Here is a 27,236-nt window from a genome sequence, read left to right as displayed (position 1 = left end):
AAAGGCATGCTCCTTCGCAGAGAGGGTAACGTGCCACACGGACCCAGGAGGAGGTCGCCACTATAGGCTGACTTGCCTTTTACGGGTGACCTTGAAACGCTGAGGGAAAGCTGGAGAGAAAAGCAATTTCATCTTTGAAATTACACACCACTGTTCTCATTCATCTTGATAAGCACTTTTAAGGAATCAAAAAAAAAAAAAAAGCAGTGGAATATTGCTTCTATAAGGGTTATGGAGACCTTCCTTCTGCAGAGTCGGTGTAAAGTAAATTTAGATGTTCAGAGATGCATTTGATTTCTATTGGGAGGCTCAATTGGCCACTTTTAGAAGGTTGAGGGAAAAAAAAGGAAGAAAAAGGCAAAGAAAAGGGGGAGAAAATATATTTAAAGAAATCATTTTGTAATCTATTTTTAAGATACACTGAAAATGAATAGTTCCGAAAGGAGGTCCTCTAAATGTGATACGCAAATATCAAAATGGTACCAAACTCTGAGAATAACAGGTTACATCAAAGACATTACTAGTGTGACGCTAACATTTAGACACTAAACAATCATCTCATCAAGAAAATAGATAATCAGGAAAATGTATTCTGACCATGAGGTTTATGTAAACATTAAAACCAGCCAGCTGTTTTGTTCTTAGGTGTCCACTAGCGTTGATTTGGTTTGTGTGTGTGTGTGCGCGCACGTGCAGCCTTGCCCTTACAACAAACCTGTACCTAGTCACCAGCATAACCATCCAGGCTTTGACCCCACATAGTGTGGGGTCTCTCTCAAACATGCACACAATAATGCAATGCCTTACACAAAATCTACTCTTCTCCCCACCGTCTGGTCCATTTCCATCGTTATAGGAGCAGTACGTCCCTCCTTGGAATCCAACTCTGGATGATGCCCTCCTCTCTTCTGTTACTATGAGGGCTCACTGTGAGCAAAGTGAAAATTGTGGCTTTAAACCCAAAAGGAAGCCACATGGTCCAGACATGAAGAGCCACGGCAGTCTGGTTCAGTCGGGAAGGGGAGCACCTCCTGGAGGGATGCAAGAGTTGTCCTGCAATGAGAAGGGGCTGGACGAGCCCTGAATTCACACGGAGCCCAGAGGAAAGGAGACAGCCTGAGCTTCCACTCTCTCTCTAAGAAAGACAACAGGGGATCTTTCTGGAAGCTCCTGGTAGTTCACAGGTAGGGGCAGAGAAAGCAACTTCAAAATTCCTCCCTTTCCTTTATTGAAGACTCCCTCAGGAGAACTGCTAGAAGGAATTGGTTCGCCCTGTCCTGGTTACCGGTCACCCAGCCACCAGGTGAGTGCTCCCCAGAATCAGTGCTGCTCCAATCTCCCCACCTTGAAGCATCAGTGCTTCAAGGAATGGAGCACGTGCTCTGGGACAGCTACTTGGGAGTGGTGGTGACGAAGAACAAAATGTGTAATGGGTCTTGGAATCTTCTAGCTCAGAACAGAAGCCAGGGAGGGAGTGGGCTTTCTTTGAGCAAGGCTGTGAGAACAGGTTGTCCCCCAGTTCCTGGGCCCAGCTCCTGGCGTATCCAGGCTTCACCTGCCATGCCTGGGTCAGGGGCTGGTCTGCATACATCGCCTTGCTGTCCTCACACAGAAAGGTCCTCATGCCTTGGCCAGGAGAGAGGGAGGGCGGACTGCATCTCAAGTGACACTAGTGCTGGGGAGCACATCCATTTGGATTTGATGTAGTGCAGGTGGGTCCCTGAGCCTCCCCCACCCAGAGGGTGTCCTCTGGGTATGTGGGTACGGAAAGCATTCGGTGACCTCTCCCTGGCTTCTATGTGGATCCTTCCTCCAGCAGTCAGAGGCCTTGGAATTTGGGGCTAATCCATCACCTCATTGCGCTCTCTTCTTTCTTCTGCATAATGGTAGTGGGGCAGTATCTACCTAGCCCAGGCTGATAGGTGTGAAGCACCTGGGCTCCTGTGTGATTCAGGTCTGTACTACGAGTGTCATTCTACTTAGAGTGATGCACAACCCTACAGAAAATCCCCTGCAAGAGAAATTCTTCCTGCTTTCTCCATCTTCTCAGACCCAAATCTTTTAGGGTATTGTTGGGGCACCTTATAGCAAGTGAAGAAACGTGTGAGCAGAAGAATCACAGCTGAGTGGTGAGCTCAGTCACTTGATTGGCTCTCTCCTGGCTCTAGAACGGATTATAAGACCACCACTCTTAGACATTCCCCTTCTAAATTCCCCCCCCCCTTCTCCCCACAACATCTGTCATACAGTAAGGGAACGTGTATGTGTGTGCGCACGCTTATAACCATATACACACACTCAATCTGGAGGTTATGGGGTCACTACTCAAAACTACAAGGATGAATTTCATCAATTCTTTTACTCTGCTCTTTGCTGTCTGCTGAAGAGACTTTAAATGTGAACTGAGAGGGAGAACATTTGCCAGGATTCATCAAAAAGAGCCAATACCCTTCAGAAACACAGAGCGGTCAAGTTCAGTTCCAGCTTGCAGGAGGGTGTAGCTGCTTTAGTAATAGCACAGCCTCCAGCCACATCCCAGCTTTCTCTGGGAATTCCCCAGGCTCCTCTGGAATAGTTTTGGCGCCTCCAAATTTCCAAGCAAATCTCCCCACAGAGGGAAAGCACGAATGCTATTTATCCTTGGGTGAGTATTTATTTCTCCTTTGAAGGTAATTATCCTTTTCAAAAGGTTAGGAGCCTCCATCCCTTAAAATCACTGAAAACTCACACGAAGATCTCCACACTTGCCTCGTTTACCAGATGGCAGACATCCACTGGGGTAATTCCCTCGGTTAAAAGTCTCAGACACGAAGAGTCGATTCTTTCACTCTTGGATTCCCAAAGCTGGTGAGACAAGTTCTTCAGTAGTTGAATGAAGAGATAATCTACACATTGAATTTGAGAGGTTGGGCAAAGAAGCTGACTCCTTGGGTATCAGGTATTAATTTAATATTAGAGCATGTTTAAGACAGAAAAAGACATTTTCAGTAATGCTTAAAAATTAAGCTCTGCATTTGAATTGCTCATGCAGTAATTCATCCTTGATGAATGACTAGCATAGAATGGTACTGAATATTTGATTTCATATGAAGTCAGCTAAGAGTGCAAAATGTGTAAGACAAGATTGTTACTGAAGTGATATAACCCCTATGCCGACAATACCCACCTTCACTGCAGGTGGAGTCTAATTGTTACACTGGCACTGATATGAGTTGGAGGATGTGCCCGTGGAGGAAGTCAACTTGCCCATGCAGCTTAGGCACTAGTGAGGTGTGGTGGAGTCACTAGGTGCAAGCATATGGGATTGGGACACCATGGCCAAGTGCCCAGGATGGGGTGCTGGGAGAAAAGGGACAGACTCTGGTCACATACAATCAATCTATCGTTTCCTGGAGGAGCAAAACGCCACAGCCTGGGTGACCAAAACAACTCACATTTCTTTCTCATGGATCTGGAGGCTGGCTGTCCAGATCAAGGTGCTGGCCTATTTGGTAGCTGGTGAGGACTCTCTCCCCAGCATCAGTCAGCCACCTTCTTGCTATGTCATCACGGGATCTTTCCTCGGTGTGAGTGTAAATGGGGATTAAGAGGGAGAGCTAGTTCTGGTGCCTCCCTCTTTTCAAAAGGACCCTAATCTCATCATGGGGGCCCCATCCTCATAACTATTCCTAAATTTTTTCACCTTGTCAAGGCTGCATCTCCAAATTCTGTCATATTGGGGGCTCAGGCTTTGACAGATGAATGGGAGGGGGCATAAGCACTCAGTCCACGACACTGACCCATGGGCTGGATGTACCTTGGAAAATACTCCCAAACACTTTGAGTCCTCAGATGCCTCAGAAACTTAAAAATCTGTAGACTTGTCCCTTCTTTCCCAAACATGAGGCAGGACATCTCCCTTTGCTGGAGAACAATGCAGAAGTATCTCCCCTGAAAGGTGAATGGTGCTCCCTCAGGACCTGCCTCCACTGTACACTCCATCTAGGTCTGTGACTCAGTTAAGTTGCAACATAACTCAGCCGGGGATGTTTAAAGGAGGAGCCATGGGTTCAACTGTGTCCCACAGAAAGATAGGCTGGGATCTTAACCCCCATGCCTGTGGACCTGACCTTATTTGGAAATAGAATCTCTGCAGATACAAAAAGTTAAAGCAAAGCCATTAGGATAATCCCCAAGCCAATATGATCCATGTCCTGATAAGAAGAGAAAACACCAAATGAAACAAGGACCCACAGGGAGAAAGCCACGTATGCACACAGGCAGGGGTTGCAGAGCTGCAGTGCAAGCTGAGGATCACCAATGCTGCTTATGGCCATCATCAGAACCTGAAAAAAGGCAAGGAAGGGTCTTCTTGGCATCTCCCAGGGAGCATGGCCCTCCTGACATCTTGATCTCAGACTTCTAACCACCGGAACTGTGACAGAATGATCTCTGTTGCTTTAAACTGTCCAATTTGTGGAAATTTGTTACAGCAGCCACAGGAAACCAATACAGGAAGAGAGAGATTAACCCCCCAGGGATCTTCAAAATCTCAGCAGCTTGTACCAGCAAGCACAGCAAGTACATATAGGATTGGATTTTGAAGATGCCTGATCAAGGGGATGTTGTAACATACAGCTGATGGGGAAGAGTATATTGGCTTGAGCGCTCTTCCTACACACAGAATTTGCCACCTTTGCAAGGACCCCACTGGATGGGGCCTGCCTACGGCTAGAAAGAATCACTGAAACCGGGGCAGGAGGATGGACCAGTCTGCAATTAGCTGAGATGCCTGAATTGCTATGGTGACTATGGAGGTGTTGTGGAAAGTTTGAGAAGGGGGCATGTTGGAACAGCTCTACTACAGATGCCAGAGGGCCCACCGCCTTTTCCAAGAAGGCCCAGAGGACTCGCCGTTTCCCAAAGCTATAAGGAATGTTCTGGTGAGAATAAACAAATATCACTAAAATGTTTGGTGGTACCTTTCATCTACAGGGATGTGATGTAATGACAGGGAGGATGGCAATGGTGATGAAGATGATAGGACCCTGAAACAACAGGGTCCAGGCACTGCTGCCAAGGGGTGGCACTTTGCTTACTGAGTAGCCGATGAAGTGGTATCCTACAAGGCTGACCCAGGAGTGTTATTGAGCCAGTCAATGGAACACAGCTTCCCTAGCTGATCAGGTTGTAACAGCAGAATGTACAGGGAGACATGATCGGAAGACTAAAAATAACGCAAAAAAAATGTCCTAATCCCTTGCCCACATTCCACACCTGAGCCAGAGTCAGACCCAGAGCCCAGTGACTGCAGAAGTGATCAAGTTCCAGGAGTGAAGACCTGCTTATAATAATTCTCCCTGTTTTTTCTCAAGAAACCGACAATCATTTACCTGGGTAACTATTTTAAGGAAAGGGAAAGATCGAGCTTTTTGGAAATGGTTGGATCCAGTGTCTGAGATCACCTGAGATGAAGAGATCCGAAGGGTCACTATGTTTCCCCTACATAAGGCTGGGTATGTGTGGTAGACACCATAATAATATGGAGTCCTGTCCAAAGTTCAACTTACAATAAATCTGTTAGGCCAATGAACTCACTTGGTGCTCCTTTCCCTGGTGACCAAACATATAGTTGGATTGACAAACATGGCAGTTGGACAACCCTCAAAAAGGCCCTCATTTTGTGCAGTATAAGCACTATCATAGCAAAAACCACTCCTCACCAACCCTGATCTTGGTAGGAAATCACAAATATTTCCATTCCAGACATCATGATGGAAAGCAGTGCCAACATTAAGGACCAAAAGGGCATAAGGGTGGTAGTTCCCTTGTGTATACCCATTTGATTGACCAGTCTGATCTATGTAGAAAAATGGGTGGATCTCAAGAATGACACAAACTGCCACAAGCCCAACCAAGCAGTTAACCAAAATCTGGTTATGCTATCAGATACAGTACACTGGCTAGAGCAGGTGCATGTGGCCCCAGGTACATGTATTGGGTGGACTGTGGTCAACTCAGAGAAGTGCTGACTTCCCAGATACCCCTGCAGGGAAGAATATGTTGCTGAGACATGGTGTCAACAGCTTCAGGGTCTCCTCAGCTGAGAGGTCATGCCCTTGCTCCCTGGGTAGCCTTCATCTTCTCCTCAAGCGATGTAGGATTCCATCCCCATACCAGATTCTCTGATGAGAAATGTGCTCCCAGAGATCCCTGAGTTGATGGGGATTTGGGAGTCTGCACCCCAGGTTGACTTCTGTCTTTGACCAACCCTCCCTCTTCCCACTTCTCACAGATGTTGACCCCATGAACATCTAGCTCAAGGTCCATCTCCATGTCTGCCTCCAGATAACCCAGCTGCTGCAGTGGTGACCTGTCTGGCTCCTCTAACACCACAGGACACAGCGTGGAGTCCTCCCCCCAGAAAGTCTCTCTGTGTTTCCACCTCAACCACCAGGCTCAGAGCTCAGTGGACCACTCCAGGTTGTGCTTTATGCCTCTGTGCTTTATGCCTCCACCCTAGACTCACCAAACTCGGCGGTGGCTAGTCTACTTTCACACACTCTCTGAACATCGCTTTTTTTTTTTTTTTTTTTTTTAATATTTTATTTATTTAGGATAGTCACAGAGAGAGAGAGAGAGAGAGAGAGAGAGGCAGAGACACAGGCAGAGGGAGAAGCAGGCTCCATGCACCGGGAGCCTGACGTGGGATTCGATCCCGGGTCTCCAGGATCGCGCCCTGGGCCAAAGGCAGGCGCCAAACCGCTGCGCCACCCAGGGATCCCCTGAACATCGCTTTTAACAGAAAACTGGACTTACTGTCCTAATCCCAGCATAAAGCCTAAGCACTGAGTAAATGTACATGGATCATTAGGTGGACCCTTGATGTAATTTGCACAATGATTCTTAAAATTGAAAGTAGTATGTGGACCCATACAGTTGACTAGAGGTATTTTCTACATAACAAAGCACCATGTGGCTGTGCCACTGTATTGTAGATGTGATCATGTAGATGTGATCATGGCTGAGTCTTCTGAGTGCTGACCAGGCTCAGCCAGAGTTGTCCATGTTCTCTTCCCAGGAGCACAAAGCTCCATGGTGGGGATTTTGATTAATCCACAGCTGATGGTGGAGGAAGTGAAAGTATGAGGAGAGGAGGAAGGTCCCTGGAAGTCACACTGAGCAGCAGAGGGCCAGGATCTGGCCCCAGGCTGTCTGTTGCTGAGCCTCTGCTCAAACCCACACCGACCCCCATTTCAGCTGAGCTGGAGCATGTGTTTTATTTAAAAAAAAAAAATCAGAGACTTTAAACTCTAGGAAACACACTGAGGGTCGCTGGAGGGGAGGGGGGTTGGGGCTTGGGGTACCTGGGTGACAGGCATGAAGGAGGGCACATGGTGGGACGAGCACTGGGTGTTGTACACAACTGATGAGTCACTAAACTCTACCCGTGAAACTGATAATACACTGTATGTTAATTGAATTGAATTTAAATAACAAGTTTTATTTTTTATTTATTTTTTTAAAGATTTTTTTTTTATTTATTTATCAGAGAGAGAGAGAGAGAGGTAGAGGGAGAAGCAGACTCCACGCTGGGAGCCCGACGTGGGACTAGATCCCGGGTCTCCAAGATCATACCCCAGGCCGAAGGCAATGCTAAACCGCTAAGCCACCGGGGCTGCCCTAAATAACAATTTTTAAATAAAATAAAATGGGCTTCAGGGTGTAGCATCCTCAGCCAGAGGAGTGTGGGAACCCCACGTATCTCTCTGCACACACAGCTCCAGGGTCCAGGCTAAGGGTTTGCTCACCTTTGCAGCTCCCATCCCAGCGCTTCATTTGCTATTAGGGAGACTTGGAGCAAATTATTTAAATTTCAACTCCATCTGGAAGCTTCTGACAATAATCTCACAGAGTTTTGTGAGGTTAAAGAACAAGCCCTTGTGCATCTCACGCTCAGGCACAGCCTGTTGTGCATGCCCCATGACTGTAGTTTCAAAATATTATAGTATAGAATGTTATAATAAATTCTATGTGGGCAGCCCCGTAAAAGGCACTTTTGACTCTTTCTATACAAAACAGTGTAAGTGGAAGCTCAAGCCTTCTATCACTCATTATCTACCCTCTGACATTCTTTTTAAGCTGAAAACCTGCATTTGATTACCATGTATTCTCATTCCCCTCTGTCAAAGGCTGTTGTGTCCTCAGCTCACAGTCATTGAGGCCTAAACAACAGGCGTGCAGGAGGAGTACATGCTTCAGGGGTCCATGCATCGCCAACATGTCCCACAAAGCAAGCATGTGACATCAGCCTCAGAGCCTTTTTCCTAGATGCTGACTTATCTAAAATAATACAGTTAAAACATGTCCAACGAGAGAGGCCATCTGGCCATAAACTCTGTTTTGTCACTATTTCTCAGAATGCACTTCCTCCAGCAAAGCTCTGCTCTGTGACACTGTGTGGCCAGGGTGTCTGTGAAATGCCATCGGAAGGTTCCCCCCCCCCCATTTTGGTATCCTCCAATAAAAAAATTAACTCTGATAGAAAGGGATCCGCTGGAAAGATTGTGGCTGGCTTGATGGGAGAGTATCGCCATAAATATAATTTTTGCAAGAGAGAAACAAAACTGTCCTCTTTACTCCAAATCAGGAGTCTGTGTTTGCCTTCCAAAGAAGGAGCACAGGCTCACGTTAGCAGACAGAGGAACATTCTCTCAGCTTCAACCCTGCTCTCAGGGGATGGCCCCCTGACCATCCCTTACTAGAATCCAGTAAGAACACACGCGTCTGTGTGTCGCCCAGTGTTCTGATGACTTGATTTTAGATTTAAAGTTAAGACAGCACATTTTCCACAAGAACAGGATCCCTTCTGACTTTATGGCAAACTAGGGAGCTGTGGCCACAAAAGGCTTCTTTCACAGACAGGAAGGGTTTTCACCTGGAAAAATAAACTGACAAAGACAACATTTACATATTGCTGATGATATAGTGCCCTTGGAGGAAACCCTATACGGCCTTCTAGTTAATGGTGCATTTTAAAAGATGGAAATGCCTGGATGTATTGTAATACATAATTTGTCTGTTTCCTGTTCCAATTTCTGTGAATTTCCCACAATGTGGTGTCCATGTGACCTCCTCGCTGCCTCTATTGTACTGAACCAACATCTGTTCTAAAAAAAGCACGGCCACTGCTCAGGCCGTAGATCTTTGAACAGCCAGCCCTGTTCACGGCTTCCTACTTTCTCAAAATGCTATGCAGTGATTTGTGACACCGAATAGGACTCCAAATCTGGTAACTTTCTTGCTTAACTTGTGGGAAATTAAAACGAAAGAGAAACAAGCACAGTGCAAGCCTTCTGTTTAAGACAGATCACCCCGAGCTGACATTAGGAAGGCACAGCACCTGTATCATTCTGCGAGGGGATAAAATCTTTTGATAATATGAAGTTAGCCACCCACGACCAGCAGAATGGGGTCTGGAGTTTGTGACTGGGGAAGGAGCTGGGGGGCAGGGGGGTTGTTGGCAGGAATGGGGAGAGCAGCTCATCATCAATATCCCAGATAAATGAAGAGGAGAGCTTTGTCTTCTGACTTCTCCACCCCACTTCTCAATTCTCACCTTCCCGGGTGCCCCAGATGAGGAAAAAGTGCTACCGTGCAGCAGTGATGCCATGATCTCTCTTGGGATAAGTTGGTATTTCTAAGAAGGTTCTGAAAGATTTCATCGTCAAATCCCACATGTGAAGTGTGGGGTGCCCTGGATTGGCCCCTAAAGCAGACGCCAAGTGCCAGGCCTCCGTAAATATCGTGTTGCTCCCTTTGCAAAGTGCTCCTAGATTCAATGGGCTTCTTCATAAAGAGTTTAGATTCTGTTGTTGGTACGGTGTAGAGGGGAGAAGATGAATGATCGCTCTGGAGCTTTCTTGGCCTATGTTGACCCCTGGAAGCCCTGTGCTACTCTTCTCTCTGACATTTTAATGAACGTGTTGTGTCAACGTGCAGGACTCTGTCATCTCCTCAGTAAAGAGCAGCCGGGCCTCCAACAACACATGACACCCCCGCCCCAAGCCTCTGGAAGCCTTCAAAGCTCACATCAAAAGCACTGGCTAAATGGACAATGCATCTTTCCAAAGTGGCAACCAAAGGCCTTTTTATCTCTTGATCAGTGAAGCTCACCTGTAGGAAATGTTACACCTTTTTATCAACCCCATGAATTGTCTTTTCTGTATAAACTGGAGACATTCTTCACAGGCTTACAGTCATTAACACCTCCCAGGAATGCCGGGTAGTGCCCTGAGCCTCTCCCGTGCCCCTGCATGTTAGGGAACCCGCCGCTCCCCAAACCCTCAAGCATATTTTCCTCTTGATACTCACATGGCTGATTTATTGAAATGAGCAAAAGCTTATATGTTGGCCGGGTAGTCCCTGACACAGATGTGTACAATAAAACACATTTGATGTTTTCAAATAAAGACCTTGCCTTAAATTAGCAAGCTATTGGATTACTCTGACAGGCTAGCAAAACAAACCATCAGTCAACGGCTGTCACAACCTCTCTGGAAGCATCTTCCTGGGGTCGGGCCAAGACGCTCACCCGAAAGTGCAGGCCTGGGTGGTGACAGTGAGTAGGAAATGCCAACAAATGCTGTGCCTCTCCTTTCTTTGAGAGGTGCTGCTGAAATCAGGGCGCCCTTTGTTTTAAAGAACTCGCTGGGAGTGGACATTTTGTTTTTCATGTGCTGGTGGCCAGGAGGGAGTAGTTTGCCCTCCATGCCTCCCCTCCTCCCTCCGTCTTCCTTTCTGAAAAACCTAAGACTCGAGTACTTTCTGAAGACCAGCGCTCTACCATCCTGGATAATAACCATCGCCCTTTCTTGTCTTGTCTACGAGAAAACTCATCTTATTAGCAAGCACCGTCGTGAGCTTTATTGTCGTTCATCCACTTCTGCAGGTGGAGAAGCCCCCACAAGGCCCTCGCATACTGACATCCATCTGGATTCTTCTTTTCAATAGGAGAGTCACTGGAGCAGGAGTCAATGTACTTGGACGAGTTAAATGTTTACTAGCGGCGGACAACTGTGCTTGGCTCCCCTTCATGCATTAGCTTCACTGTTCATTTTCAGGCTCTCTTATCACTTCTTTCCAATTCATATTCTGGACTTATGTGGTAGGTAAAAGTAGCTGTTGATGGCAACAGAAAAGAGAAATGCTGCTATTTCCAGGTGTTTGGGGGGCGGGGGGGCAGGATGTGACCTTGCCGTATCTTTGGGTCTCTGCACTTCACTGTCTCTGCACTGCTGTGTGTTCAAGACTTGCTTTCCTATCATAGCAGGATGCTGGGTTCTGAGGGGTGCACAGGATCTATTACTGAGTGGGTAAACCCATACAATTCAAGAGGAACGATAGGCTGCCACCCACAAGGACACATGGGCATGTGTGTATATGACCCAAGTGCAGTGCAAGGGGGTCAAAATCCAGAGGCAGCTTTGGGTTGGGTTTTGGGGAAATGTGGTCCAACCCAAAAAGGAGGTGGTTCACTGTACCCCTGATGCTCTAAATTTCAATGTCCCTGGAGATTAGAATACCTGGAAATAAGAGAGTAAATCAGGGGAGGGGTGATCTCCTTTCACAAGCCCGGATTACCATGGGTGGGTTTCATATATAGGAGGAAGTGCTTCCAGAAACGTGGGAGATTAGTGAGTCTCATGGGCCCTGAGTTTCCAGGGAAAAACGTAGTCACAAGGGGTTCTAAACAGCACATCGGGATGGCTTTGACATTAACAGGCACAGCACGGTCCCAGCGATGTGCTCCAATGGAGGTGCTTCCAATAGAAACCAGAAAAGGAGGGAAGGCTCACTTACACATTTTGTATGTGAGCTATTTTTAACGTGCTGATATAAGTAACTTTGGATAGTTATTTAATTCAGGCAGTTTAGTTACTGCAGTGACTCCACTTGATAATCCAATCTGGGTCCATTTTTCTGGGAAAATTGGTTATTTTGGTTATAACCAAAATTGGTTATAGAATTAACCAATTAAATTGGTTATAGAAGCTCCTGGAAAACTCTAAAGGTTGTTTAGTCACCCCCACACACATCCAAACACTTCATTGTTCAAGTCACAATAACAATTTAAAACATAATAGCAACTCAAGAGGTTTCATCTCATCCCTGAGGCTCTATGTCATCCATTCTTGACCTGGTGCCTCTGTGCTCTGTGCTAACTCAGCTGGAGGGCTTCTCGCTGCTTGCTGGTATCCCAGGACACAATGACCTTCTAGTGGCATTTCCCAGATTAATTACTGACAAGTCGTCAAGAAGGTTATCCTCAACCCACAGGTTTCTAATGGTTGTTCTTCAGGGAAGACTTTCTACTCTCAGCTGAACCATGCATTGTCATTTATTGTCATATACTGTTACAGTGCTCTGATGTCCTGTGCTCTTTCTACCCAGAATGGGCCTTGTGGGCGGTGCAGCCATCTGGGGCCAGTTCAGGCAATGAATATCCCATGACTATCTTGCGATGCTGCCATGAAAAGAATGATGGTCACCATGAGAAAAAGACAGTATGTGGGTGCTGGGGGGTTGGCAGGTGACACAGAGAAACCATATTCCAGAGGAAGAGTCCTTGAGACAGAAGGACAGACAAAATGTGGAGGTAGGAGCTGGGTGTTGAGTGGCCCTGAAGGTCTGGGACCCCACAATGAATGGATGGGGTGTCCCTTGCTGACAAGGGAATCATGAGGAGGTCCTGAGGCCAGCGATGCTAGTCCAGAGACTGCGACCACCACTTACTGGGCCACATGTGTCATGCCAACTTATAGGGAGCTTTTCCTGCAAAAGAGAAACAGACTTTAATTTTCATTTTAGGAGCATACAACATATTTTACTGTTCTATCACTCAGACACATATGTTGATATGCTTGCAGTTTAAACATGCAGACAATTAGTAAGCAGGAGTTTACCATCACCTCTCAGAGAGAAGGTCATTTTGCACATATAGCTTCTCCCTTGATGAGAGCCCAGTGATAACCAGCAGTGCCTGGGTATTTGGGCACTTGGGTTCAAGAGAAGGGGTTCAGGGGGGAAGCAGGCAGAGGAAGGGCTGGGGTGAGGGCTGAGCCAGCAAGGGTACTTTGATTTACACCATAAAGTGAGTCTGCTGGGGAGAGAGCCTAGAAAAATCAAGACTTGGCTGGGAAGAAAGAATTCTACTTTGAGGCCAAGGGGGAAGAGGAGATTTCACTCGAGGAGGGGAACCTGCAGTATCAGAGAAAATTGATGATCATATCAGCCACAACAGGCAAAATCATGTTGCAGTAGCAACAACCACCACACAGAATCCCGGTGGCTATGCCACCAGGGCTGATTTTCCATACACACTCCACCACCAGCATGGAGTTCTTCTTCCTGAGTCATTGTCATTACCATCCCAGGACACAAAATGATGGAGCAGCTGGTAAGGGGGCCTCTGCCCATTGCCTTGGCAAAGGGAAGAGAGCCTGTTGGAGCCATCACTGGTTGTTGGTGCTCTTGCCTGAAGATGACTCGGGTCCTTTGTTCCTGTGTCACCAGCCAGTTTGAGTGCTCAGGTGGCCCCAAACTTGGTGGGCAGGGACTGTGACCCTCCCTAGGGAGCAGAACTGTTAAGAGGGATGGATGCCTTTCTACTTGGGCAGCAAAGGAGATGCAGTGTTTGTACAGGTGCAGTAGCTCGGGAATGTCCCCTCACGTGGAAGTTCTATGGGCGCTGCGTGCAAAGTAGGTGGGTTACTTTTCATCTTCTGTGGCTCTGATGATTCATCCTCACATTCAACTTTCCTGCTCCCTCAGGCGTCACGCCTCCCTGAGTCACGCGGAGCTGCAGTGGAAGGGGCTCTGTCTGTAAAGCAACTGATCCTGAAGTGCATGTCCCTCTTATCATTTTCAGCTTCTCAACATTAATGAATTAATCATGTAACTTTAATTTTAATTAATAATTAATAATTAACTCGACTATATTGATGCTTAACTTTAAATAGCAAAAAATTAATTACCTGCAGCTAAGAATAACATTTAGCATCATTTATGAGTATGCAAAATGCATTAACTCTTTTCTTAACACGAACGTTCTCAGGGAAGGACCTTCTTACTTATGTGAGTTTTCTTATTGAGGTTCCAGTTGATGAGGAAGAGACATCCTTGCATATTTGAATAATTCACGGAGAAGAAAGGAAAGCATTGCAGGGTCGATTCCCATCCTGACATGTAAGTGCTGACATGGGTCGTAGGTCATCTCCAACATGCGTGTCCCGTGACTGTCCCAGAAGCAACGATGAATGCCTGGAACCTGCACTTCAATGCAGTAAACCCAACACTGCCCACCCCCGCCCACCTCCTCCTCTCAGGAGCTTTTCCGTGTTGCTGACTCCAAAAATACTTACAAATTGAACTTCAATAAAAACAAATAAAAAAACAAACAAATAAATAAATATAGTTACAGACAGGATAGAGGGGCGCGCGGACTTAGGAAAGGGCCTGCTAGAATCCTATGTGCTTCTTTCACTACAGCAGTACAAGGATGGACACCTACCACTGTTGGCTTGGACCTTCAATATTGCGGCAGTTGCCTGGTGGGATGGTCAGGCACACGGGCTCTGGGACGGTCCCGCCTGAATTGCTATTATTAGATATACTAGCTTGGGCTAATTACTTAAATGTTCTGTGCCTCAGTTTCCCCATACACAACTCAGCATAAAATAGGATTTACCCGATCAGCTAGGGTGAAGCTTACATGAGTTAGTGCACATGTAATGCTTAGCACACACGTTGGACCATAGTTTGTGCTCAATGCATATTGGTTATTTGTGGTTTCACTGCTTTTACTGACAACATTAGGTCTATCATCTTAATTTATTGGCACATTTAAAAATAAGTATTTATTTATTTGGGGGGGGCAGAGAGAGGGAGAGAGAGAGAGAATTTCAATCAGACTCCCTGCCAAGCACAGACACGGGGATCAATGTCATGACCTTGAGATCATGACCTGAACCTAAATCAAGAGTCAGATGCTCAACCGACTGAGCCACTCAGGCACCTCAACTTACTGGCATCTTAAAAAAAAAGGTTTATAAATGTTTTGGGTGTGTGAAAAAGAGTTCTCAGCACTGTGTTCTGGTACATTCCACTCCACAGACAATGCCTGTCTTTGTCATCCTTGCCTGGCCCCTCATGATCCCCATGATATCATGTACCAGTGACCACAGCCACAACCCTGTGGGTGCTGAGGGGATAGTCCTGCCCTCACCCAGGGTGCCTAAAGGGGGCCCAGGCATGGGCCAGTAAACATGTGCATGTGTAAACTGTAGGGTCTGGAGGGAAGGATGCAGAGAACAGAGTGAGTGCTGGGTGGGGGCAGACCCACTTTAGAGGAGGCATAGGGACCTCAAGTCCTCAGTGTGTGTCTGAGCAGCAACCAGATGACTTTGGATATGATACCAGCAGAGCACAGGCTTGTGCCCCCCAACCCTTTCTTTCTGATGTCCCCAGTCATTCTTTAACTGACTGTGGACACCCAAGAACTGTCAGATATCACCAACGTGGCGTCCAGAGCTTCATACAGGCACACACAACAAGTAAAGCAAGAGTTATCTTTCAAGTGCCACTGATGCTTTCCTCCTGCAGGATTCAGAAACCTGGGAACTAGGGCCTGGTTATGGGTGTTGTTGGGAGGAGCTGTCACCCTCACAACTGGTAGGCAGGCTGGGGCATGGAGATGTGATCCACCTGTTGACTCCTAAGAACTAAGGCTGGGAAAAGCAGCTTCTAGACAACCTTTTCATTTTATTGTGTTTCAGTCCATAAGAGTTCCACAGATGCTCCAAAATTTTCAGAGATCAACCTGCAGATCTGCTGTTTTTACGAATGAATCCAGTTTGTGTCAAATAGTGTGCATGAGAAAGACCAGGCTTATTAAAATCCTTTCTTCCAGAAGAGGTCAGGGAGCTCACCAGGGCCTGGACGCACTGCAGGAAGCTGTGTGGGAGCCATGGTCTGGAACCCATGGACACAGGGCCACCAGCAGAGACTGGAGAGGAGGGGCAAAGATCGTGGATCACCCTCCGAACAGCATGGGCCTGGCCCAGACAAAGTCACAGAGCTGAGTCCATGCATGTGGAGCACAGAAGGCCATTGGTCAAATTGCTTAGCCAAGAGGCAACTCCAGAAAGAAAAACAGTTGCTTTAAAAATAAAGAAACGAGGGGCATCTGGGTGGCTCAGTGGTTGAGCATCTGCCTTCGGCTCAAGGTGTGATCCCAGGGTCCTGGGATCGAGTCTTGCATCGGGCTCCCTGAAGGGAGCCTACTTCTCCCTCTGCCTGTGTCTCTGCCTCTCTCTCTGTGTCTCATGAATAAATAAATAAAATCTTAAAAAAAGAAAGAAAGAAAGAAGAAAGAAGAAAGAAAGAAAGAAGAAAGAAAGAATAAAGAAACTAGATAGAAGAAGGTAGAAAAGAAAAATAAAGAAAAAAGAACAAAAAAAAAAAAAAAAGGAGAAAACAGTCTGGCTTTCCAAAGTTGACACAACTGAAAAATGTGGTTCCAGTCTTTCCGTCTAGAACAACAAACCAGCAGAATTGTTTTCCTGTGTGACTTGCTCTTAACCTTCTGAGTGAAATGGGTCCAGCAGCAGAGAGAACAGTCCAGGCCCTCGGCAACCAGGAGCCTCCTGGCGGATTCCTCTTGAACCCTGTGAGGTCAGCAGACATCAATCACCTGCGGGCTGTTCCGGAGAGGAGGCCCAGGGGTGGAGCTGCCGACAGGCCCTTCACCTGAGATCACAGGTGATCCATCTTCTGCAGATCCTGACCAGAGCCCTTGCTGAAGGCCATCCGTGGGGAAGGCCACAGTCAGCACTACAAGGATTTCCACCCTAGTGGGAGCTCACAGGTCACGGACCCCTGGCCCCCTGCAGCACATTCCCCAACCTCAAGTACACCCCATCCCTGTCATCCTCCAGGTGATCATCCCCTTGACTCCCTACAACTCCCCCAACTCTCTTGGCAAGTGGAAGGCAGGGCCTTAGCAGCCTCTCCAATAGTACTGGCTTCTCATTAACAAATTGTCTTTGCAGATAACAAAAATCATATTTTTAAAATAGGGGCCTGAATTGGGGCATCCCCTCTCCCAAAATTCATGTGCTGAAGCCCTCACTCCCAGTGCGATGGTATCACGAGGCAGGGAGGCCACGGGGAGGTGGTCAGGTTCTGATGAGTTTACGAAGGTGGAGCTCCTGTGAGGCCTTAGCGTCCCTTTAGGGACAGGAGGAGGAATCAGCCTCGTCTCAGCCACGTGAGCTCACAGGGACAGGGTAGCTGTCTGTGAGCCTGGAAGCCAGTCCTCCGCAGACACCCGGTCAGCCTCCCCCGACCTCGGACTCCCAGCCTCCAGAGCCGTGGGCAGTAAGTGCCCCCGTCTGTGGCTTTCTGTTACGGTGGCTGGAGCAGACTGACAGTGTTTAACAATTCCCGGTGGCTGCAACAACTCATATATATTTCTCCCAGTTCTGCTGGGTAGCAGGTCAAGATGCCAGGATGATGTGGGTTCCTGAAGGCAGGCCTCCTTCCTGGCTTGGAAACAGCTGCCCCCCTTCCCCAGTGTCTCCTCACCCCCTGGAGAGAAAGAAGGGGGACACTGGTTTTTCTTCTTCCCCTGATGAGGGCACTAATCCCATCATTAGGGCCCCAGCCTCATGATGGCATTTGTACCCCATCACCCCCACATGCTCCACCCTCTAATTCCAGCTCCACAGGGGTTAGAACTTCAGCGTGTGAATTTGGGGGAAGGAGACTCAGCCGACCCCTTGATCTTGAACCAGCCTGAAGGTGCTAAATACTAAGGATAAGTGAGCATGGCCTCCAAATAATCTAGGATATAATTGGAAGCAAATGGATCAAGCCTTGTAACTGGAAACAAACTGCCCAGCTCTGGGTTTGGGATGCCCGGGGAAGGAGCGTGCAAACCTGACCTCCCCCTTAGGAAGGATCTTCTTTCCCAGGCAGGATAATCTCTGCAGACGCTGAATTGCTCTGGTAAAACCCACGGGGCTCAAGTTCACCTACAAATGATGACAGAAGTATTTTGTTTCATTTCGATGGGGCGGGGGCGAGGGGAATACCTTAAAAACTCATTTTAATCTCTCAATTTAACTGAGGTGGGAATGTCTTCAGAAGCACAAAGGGTGATTTTCACTTCAAATAAACCACCCTAACTGGCTGATGCTCTCACCTGGCCCTGCCAGGGCTCTAGTGGGTGAGTGCGGCCACCTTCGACCCCAGAGTCTGCCCACCCCCGAAGCCATCCCCCACCCCCACCCCCGCCATGCACAGGCATCAGGGTAGGGGGCAAGGATGCACACGCAGGGTGAACGTGCTGCGGGCTGGCTGTCTGCACCTGCAGCACTCCTGAAGCCCCAGCCCTGGGACCACAAGCCCCGCCAGACAACTCTGCATGGGGAGGCCAAATGGAAAGAGGCATCAACAGTGGGATTGGAAGTGGGTGTCCCCCAAGCCACGGTTCTCATCGTGGGCTCCCTGTGAGCACGGATCCTGCCCTAGCTGCGGCCCGGGGCCCCACATACTGAAGCCCCCTGTGCAATCCATGTGTCCCATTCTGAAATTGTTCATAATTTAAAATCTTTGTTTGGGGGCATCTGGGTGGCTCAGTAAATGAGGGGATTTGGCTCAGGCCATGATCCTGGGGTCCTGGGATTGAGTCTTACACCGGGCTCCCTGTGAGGACCCTGCTTCTCCCTCTGCCTGTGTCTCTGCCTCTCTCTCTCTCTGTGTCTCTCATGAATAAATAAATAAAATATTTTAAAAAAATCTTTGGTGCCTAAATTGTCTGTGTTGGTATGAAATGCAAGTTCATATCAAATCAAGCACAAACTCACAGGCCCAATTATTTTAAGTTCAGTATTCAGATTATGTGGAATTTCACAATTAAACCAGGTGGTGAACCTCTTGAAATGTTGCAGGGAGGACAGGCCAGCTCAGCAGGGACCGCTGGTGGCCCTCAAAGGGAGAAGTCACAAAGACTGGGAAGGGTGGGGGTAGTGACTGCAGGACATCCTGCCCAGGAAGTGCAGCGGGTTCCTCAAAGGACAAAGGACACAGGGAGAGAGCAGGGGAGACAAGGACATTGCAGTTGGAGCAGGAAGGTGCTGAAGATGATACTAGGTCCACAGGGATAAATGATTCTTAAAATGGGAAAAGTTGTCTTTGGTTTTTAACTGATGATGCATTTCAAAAGACTTTATGCATTTATTGTAATTTCTCCTGACTGGGTTGATTTCTATTCAATTTTCTCATCCCATCCCTTCCCTAAACTACGGTAGTAATGGAAAAAATAACAACATTTGCATAATAACATTCTGAAGTTTCAACACTGAAGACCCAATCTTGTTTTGATCCTTCGAATGATGCCTTATGCAGACGTGGCTATTATTCAATTTTTGTGGATGAGGATGCAAAGGAGTAAGGAAAGATAATTATATAGCTGCTCATGCAGAGAATATGTGCCAAACCTGGACTTGGAACCAAAGTCCTAGCTACCAGCCCCATAAATGCTCTTTTCACAACATACATATATGTTATGTGGGATGGGGATGGGTTCCAATCCACCAGCCTCGCCAGAACCCTCTATCTTTAGCGGGATGTTGCTAATGAAATGGATGGGCCTATTTAGAAATCTCAATAAATGAAAATCTTAAATTGCTTTCCTCTGATCTTCTCTCATGAGTTTTGTGTTTTTTTTTTTTTTCACTTTTCCTAACTTGACCCACTTCTGTCTTTATGCGTTTTTTAAATTACAGATACATCATTAAGTCATCTTATTGGTGACATGTTGGGAGGAATCTTGAGGTAATGATTTAATTCCTGAAAACAGACATGCAAAAGACCCCCCAACCACTATGTGTTTGGGTACCACCCTAACAAAATTGTTTTCTCGGAACCTGGACACGGATATGCCAATTAGCAGTTCACTGGATGAAGTTTGCTGCTGAAAACTATAACACACGTGTGTGGTTGTTTAAAAAGCTTCTTAAAATTCCCCTCACCGCCCCCTCCTCCGACCCACAATGCAAATATTATTCAAGCCAGTGATTAAAGCTAAGTGTTTTTCATAAATAACTCTCGTCACAGACCATCTTTCAATTACCAAATTACCCCGGCTGTCGGCCATCACCAGGCTGTGCGTTAACTGGACAATGGAAAAGAGGAATTCAGATTCCAGAGTAAAAATCCCCTCCACTCTCTTCCCAGTTAACACTGACAACTCGCTGGCCACAGGCAATTCTCAGAGTGCTTTGCCTGACTTAATTTTGCTTTTAGCATTCAGTGCCAGGAATACCTAGAAAATTATCTACTAATTATCTAGCATTATCTATGTTGGTTCATGTCTAAAGAGCAGCTCATCTAATTACAAGCCCCTTTGCTATTTGTCTCTAAAGAGTGGGTTTAACTGAGAATTTCTCCAAAAGGGTTTGCACTAAAGGCTGGTAATTATGTGCCTCGCATTCTTTGGAGGGTGCTCTCTCAGGTATCAACAACAAACAGAGTCACTCAAATGATGCTTTCACAGCAGGTAGGCTGTAAGCAATAATTACATCCCGGCATTTTCGGTGTTTCCTTAGAATGGACAATTAGTAAGCGGTGTGCTTATCCAGCCCTAACGTTCTCAAGAGAACTGTGAACGCTCACCCCTTCTGGAAACTCATGGACCCTTCCATTACGTCCTTATCCCACAAGCTCGTCCTCTCTCAGCAGGTGTTTCTTCAATGTGTTTAGAGTCAAGGAAATACAATTTGATTTTACAGCCGGTTGGCATCTAATCCTATTCAGTACTTTATTGAAAATATGAAGAATTGTAAAAATTCTCAGTTATGAGGAGGTTATACTGAGGACCAAATGCATGGACCACTTTATCCACCTAACAAATAAAAACAGTCCCTTACCACCTCAAACATGCTAGGAAATTCTGACAGAGCAGCTAATGTAGAAATCATTTTAAATTACTAGGAAAAGAATACCAGTACTATTTTTTTAACATTAAAATAATTAAAAACCTAGAGAAATGTTAGAAACATGGTTCATATCACTTTTATTCTTGAAACATCTGAGAGGAACTTGCTGAACAGATGCCCCATCACACATGAGTACTTACTTCAATATCTTCTACCAAAAAAAGGACATTTGCCTACATAATAGAAATACAGCAGAGAAAATACTCTACATGCTACTATAATGGTAGGTTCATGTCACAATACATTTCTCCAAACCCATAGACTGTACAATATCAAGAGTGAACCCTGATGGGAGCCACAGACTTTGGCGATGATGGTGAGTCTATGAAGGATAATCATGGCAAATGTATCACCTGTGAGGGATGTTGATCATGGGGGGTGCTGTGCATATGTGACGTTAGGGAATGTATGTACTTTCTTCTTAATTTTGCTATGAACCCAAATGTGTCTAAGAAACAAAGGCTTTAAAAAACAAAAATTAAAACTAACCCTAGCTTACCCTTCCTCAATAGCACTATTTCTACTTTGCTGTGTTCTCTTCCTGCCAGCTCATCTACAGGGGAAGGAAAACCATACACAGGAGATTGTTTGAAGAGAGTGAAATATTACACAAGACTAATTTGTTTTATTTCATTCTTTTATCCTTATTGTGTTTTTTTTTTTTTTTTGCTTTGTTTTTCTATTTATCTTGATAGTTTTGGGGGATTGCTGAAAAGAGAAGAAGCCACTATCTTTCTGCTATTTTAGGACAAAACTCCCTCATCTATTCTACATTCTACATCTCTGGCCATACCTTTTAAAAACTAAATATTTAATTTACTTTTATAATTGTTCTTTTTTTTTTTTTTTTACAAATGCTCTTAACTAGTACTACTATTATATCAAACATTAAAAGTAATTGTTTTCATTATAATCCTTTATTATCTGTTCTTTAAAATTGCTTATGACCTTTAAAATTATTTTTTTATTTGTTTACTTTTTTGTTTCTCTGGATTTTCAAATATATGCTTAGCTCTTTCATTAAACCTCTATTTTTTTCCTCAAAAGTTTATTCAAAATTCAACATGTGTCTCGAACTTCTTTTTAAAACGTATCCTCACAACCAAGGTTGTTTGTTGTTTTGCTATGATGTTTTCATAATAGCTCTGTTAATGTTTTCATAATGGCTCTGTTACTTTTTCTTTAACTCCAGGCTTAGTTAGTAATTGGTTTAATGCTTTCCAAACATGCAAAGACATTTGTTTTGGCTTTGCAGTGAAGGATCCGATATGATGCTGATCATTTAGAATGCAATGATTCTTCTTTTGTTCTCTGATTCATGGTCTACCTTAAAAAATATACAAAGATGTGAATCTTTTAGTTACTGAATATAATTTTCTATATCTTTTTAGATACAGCTTATTGACACTGTTATTTACATCTTTTATATGTTTCTTATATTTCCTTTCAACTTCCATTTTTAAAGTATTAAGATTTATTTTTTCATTAATCTCTGTTCAATTCAAAATTTGAAAGTTATACTTGTAATTATATCAGTGTTGAAAATTTTTCTATATTCAAATCAATTGTTCTTTACCAATATATAAAGTAAGTTCTGGCCCCCAGTGATACTTTGCTTTAAGCTTGGCAATGAAGAGAAATAATAGAGCACCTGAAGAAATTATAATAACAAAGAATTAGAAAATACACACATTACTGTGCCCATCCATCTTAAAATGGCCCTAAGTCACAGCAAGAGAAGAGGAAACTAGAACTTAAAAAAAAAAAAAGAAAAAGGTAGTGAAACCTAGTACTTTTTAGAATGTGAGATTTCTCACACACACACACACACACACACACACACACACTGCATGCCATGGAGCAGAGGAAGACTTAACAATAGATCATGTAAAAATTAAAATATAGTCATTATTTATACAAAGGCAGAAATCATCTTAAAGCAAAAATTTTAAATCTTATTATGGTACTGGACAAAAGTTAGGGAAAATGTAAAGTGGTAGCTTATTTCCCTAGGAAAGCTGTTGGAGGAAAAGAGAAATGTGTGTCAGAAATTAAGATTGAATTACAATGTGGCAAGGGTAGGGCATGTAAAACTGGAACTACAGTATTAAAAATAGAGAATATAAATTAAAATGCTAAGAAAATCAAACAGAATCAAGAATGTTATCAAATGAAACAGAAACACCTGTTGAAGACATGCAAAGAGGATCCAATAGATGTATAATTAATTAAACTATCCCCCCTCCTGAAGACCCAAACAAAAACAAACAAACAAAAAACCCAAAATGGGACTGAATTAAATTTAAAACTATCATGAGTACATGCACACACACACACACACACACACACACACACATGCACACACCACTTCCTGGCATCAAAGAAAACTTGAATCTACATATTAAGTTGCCTATCATAGACTTGGAAAGTTTGAACCAGAAATATCAATTCTAAAACAACCTTTAATACAATTGTTAAACTTTAAAAGCTATGCAGAAAAATATGTGAACCTTCAAATATAAAGACCACATCACTTACAAGCTGCTCCCAACTTCTTGACTACAAGTATGGCAACATGAAGGGAAGGAATCATAAATAGGGAACCACCTGTCAAGGGAAGAAGATGCATCCACCTAATGGCACATGTGCTGGTACAAATACAAATGAGAAGGGGACCTGTGCTGAGGGACACAGAGTAAAATAAAATCAAATTGCAGAATGTCATTTATATTGCTACTTTTTATAAAAAAAGGGAAGGAGATTAAAAAATACTGAACACATCTGCTTATTTTTGCTGAGAGAAATGGTGGAAAGCCAAACCTAAAACAAGTAGAAATAATTCTAGTGTGAGGTAAATAGCGAGAATTGGTTCATGTCAATGTTTTGAATATTAGCAGATCAGGTTAAATAAGAGGAGAAACTTTAATCTTTAAATTTAACAAAAATAAATGAAGCTAATTATATAATACATTGGTAACTTAACCATAGACTTAAGAAATAATTCAAGTTATTTCTGATTGTACATCTTCAGTGGAATATGCTTTCAGGAACAAAGAGACTGCAGATAAATCCTAAACTTCATTCAGTAGTACTAGGCACATAAAGATGTCATAGTTTTGACACTATTTTCTGCAGCATGTAAAAGATAAAAATAAGTAAACATGTTAGTGCGGTTCTGAACCTAGGCTTTCAAATGTAAGAAAAACAGATACAAATGGAAAATCAAGAAAGCTAAGAGCAATATTCTCTTTATTTTTTTTTAAATACAATTTCATGATTTCATTTTTAAAAATGTCTATTTTACCAAGCCCTTTCTGCTGAAGCCTCCTGGAGGTACTGGTCCCCTTAGCAATATGCATGTCCAGTGCCCAGAAGCTGACTGTAAATACCATTTACCACTAATGAGAGCTGGTCCTCCTTAACAAGAGCTAATTTCAAATGTGCAGCAGAGTAAGTTCCCAGCATCCGAAGCCTAATGGGACCATGTCAAAAGGACACAAAAGCTTGATGAAGTGTCTCACAGTAGAAATATTGGGAAACTTTAGGTGTCACAAAAAGCGATAACTGTAATTGAGCATACAATGTTGAAAAATTACAAATACCCAATCTCTCAAAACAGGTAAAAATGGAAAAAAAATCTCATTATCCTCCATTGAACTAGTATATCAACTAAACATTCTGAAGAATAAAAATGAAATGGAGGGGTTAATTCCTTCCTCAAAAATGTTAGGTGGAAATGTAGATAACCTTACTTGATGAAGTGAAGCTGCTTTTTACAAAATATCATTTAATATGCTTCAAAGCGATAACATCACTAAAAATCATTTTGCAGCCCCTCCCCTGGTAAAATTGTTGACTCAGGCAAGTATCATCAGTGGATGCTAAAGACCTCAGATGAGTGGTTGTCACCACCTTAACCAAGTGATTAAATTTAGCATCACTAATAATACTGCAACCTGACATGAGGCACTTCCTGATGTGCTGAAATGTCAAGCACCTAACGTGACACATGAGGAGTTCCTGCTAAAAATAACGGCCAGCATTGCAGACCTAACCTTCAGTTTAGAGAGAATGTAACAGCTAGAGAAACAAGTGAAATGATCCCATGAGAAAACAAACAGACAAATCTAGAATGTGGGACATGAAAATATCACTGATTTATTCTCTTCAAAAAGTCAGTGTCATGAGAAAAAAAAATTAAAGGTTTTGGGGAGGAACAGGCTCTTCTGAGTCATGAAAAGACAAAGGTGGCACACCCAAGTAATCAATGCACAGACGTGGAACCTGAGTCTGATACGAACAGTTCTAAAACATCTTGAAAAACTTAGATAAGATGTTCCCGCTATCCAGGATTGACTGGATTTTAGGAAATCGTTGTTGACTTTAACTGCTATGATAGTTGTATTTTGGTTATGGACATTGGTATTATGTGGTTTAGCAAAACATTAGCTATCAATCTACATATTTACCTACCAAAATAAAGATATAAATCAACAGAGACAGAGATAGAAAAATAAAAGAGTACTTTTTTTTAAAATGTGGCAAAATATTCATTGTTGGATCCAGGTGATTATTGTATTAGTCTTCTACTTTTTCTTGTAAACTTTTTCATAATAAAAAGAAAACTGACATGTAAAAACTATTATTAGTTCATAATTGAATTTAGGTCCAATTTTTTATATATCTAATTAAATACAACTTTAAGGGGCACCTGGGTGGCTCAGCGGTTGAATGTCTTCCTTCGGCTCAGGACATGATCCCGGGGTTCTGGAATCCCTGTGGGGAGCCTGCTTCTCCCTCTGACTATGTCTTTGTCTCTCTCTCTCTGTGTCTCTCATGAATAAATAAACAAAATCTTTAAAATAAATAAATAAGTACAACTTTCAAAGATTCAGTATTACCCAAATCTTATGTTGGAGCTTGTCTGAAAATTCAGATCATTCAAATATGAAGGTTATCACTTGTATTTCCCCAATTAAAATAAACCATCTTTTTTAAAAGGTTTGATTGCATTACCAAATTATTCCACATCAATACATTTCATTCAACAGATCACATAAATGTCTCTTTAGTATTTAATAATTCAATGATTCTCACTGCATGAACCTCTAGAAATTACAGGTCCTGCTGCCTCCAAGATCGGCCCTACTTGTCTTCAAGTGCCCGATCCTCTTTGGCCTAGCTATTTATTAATCAAAGTGCATTCTGCCTTTTTACAGTTCTTACACAATTGCTTCTAAAAGAGTTGGCTCTGAATGTTGGTTGAGTTGCACTGGATTTCCAAAACAAAAACAACTCTGTGTGTGTGTGTGTGCTCCTGCGTGCGCATGTGTTCATGTACACACATGAATGCGTGTGTCATACTTCTGACACTGAGTGAATATATTTCCAAATCCATGGCAGTGAATGACATGGGAGCCAGCAAGTTGGCCTACCCACAGTACGGAGACCTGTGTTTCTTTTTTCCCGTTCCTTGGGGTCTCTAGTTATGGTCATGTAGTCAGAAACATTTACATTTTGTAGGTGAAGGCAGCTGAGATTCAGTGGAATAATGGAAGTGACATTAATAACATTAAGTGTCATAACTCTTGACAACCTGATGCAAATGAGCACCTTACCAAGCAGGCAAGGGAAAAAAATATCCCTGAATCTACCTTTTCTTTAAAGTACATTCAGTGGTGGAAGAGCACCCCAGCCAAGATGAAGCTGGGACCCCGATTCTGGTGAGCTCGCGTCGTCCCTGCAGGCACAGCCTGGTCATCTTTCTGGCTGGAATCGTCTCAGCCTCTGGCAGAGAGCGGTGGTGGTACTCGCAGACATGCACATGCTTCCTTTATGTGTGTCTTTCCATTTAGACTGCGCTCCCACTTTTCCTTCATCTTTTATTTTTCCTTCAGTGCCGATGAGATTGACAGGCAGAGGGCCACGAAACACCGCCAGGCCTCCGCCCTCTGTTCCTCTCCTCAGAAACATAACAAAGGTGCTTTCAGACCGAAATGAAGCAAGTCCTAGCATCCTTCCCTGTTGTCACAACAGATTTAGCAGGCCCTTCTGATGTGGTTCCCAGCTTTCTCATCTCCCTTGCCTTGTCAGGGGGTTGCCATCATTTAGAAAGGTACACAGTATTTTGAAAGGATTAGATAGAGGATAAAACACAACTCAATCCTTTATAAAAGAACAGCAGACAGAGAGGGA

This window comes from Canis lupus, chromosome 31 (genome assembly GCF_048164855.1).
Source record: "Canis lupus baileyi chromosome 31, mCanLup2.hap1, whole genome shotgun sequence".
Classification (NCBI taxonomy): Eukaryota; Metazoa; Chordata; class Mammalia; order Carnivora; family Canidae; genus Canis; species Canis lupus.
Note: the sequence above shows the minus strand (reverse complement) of the source record.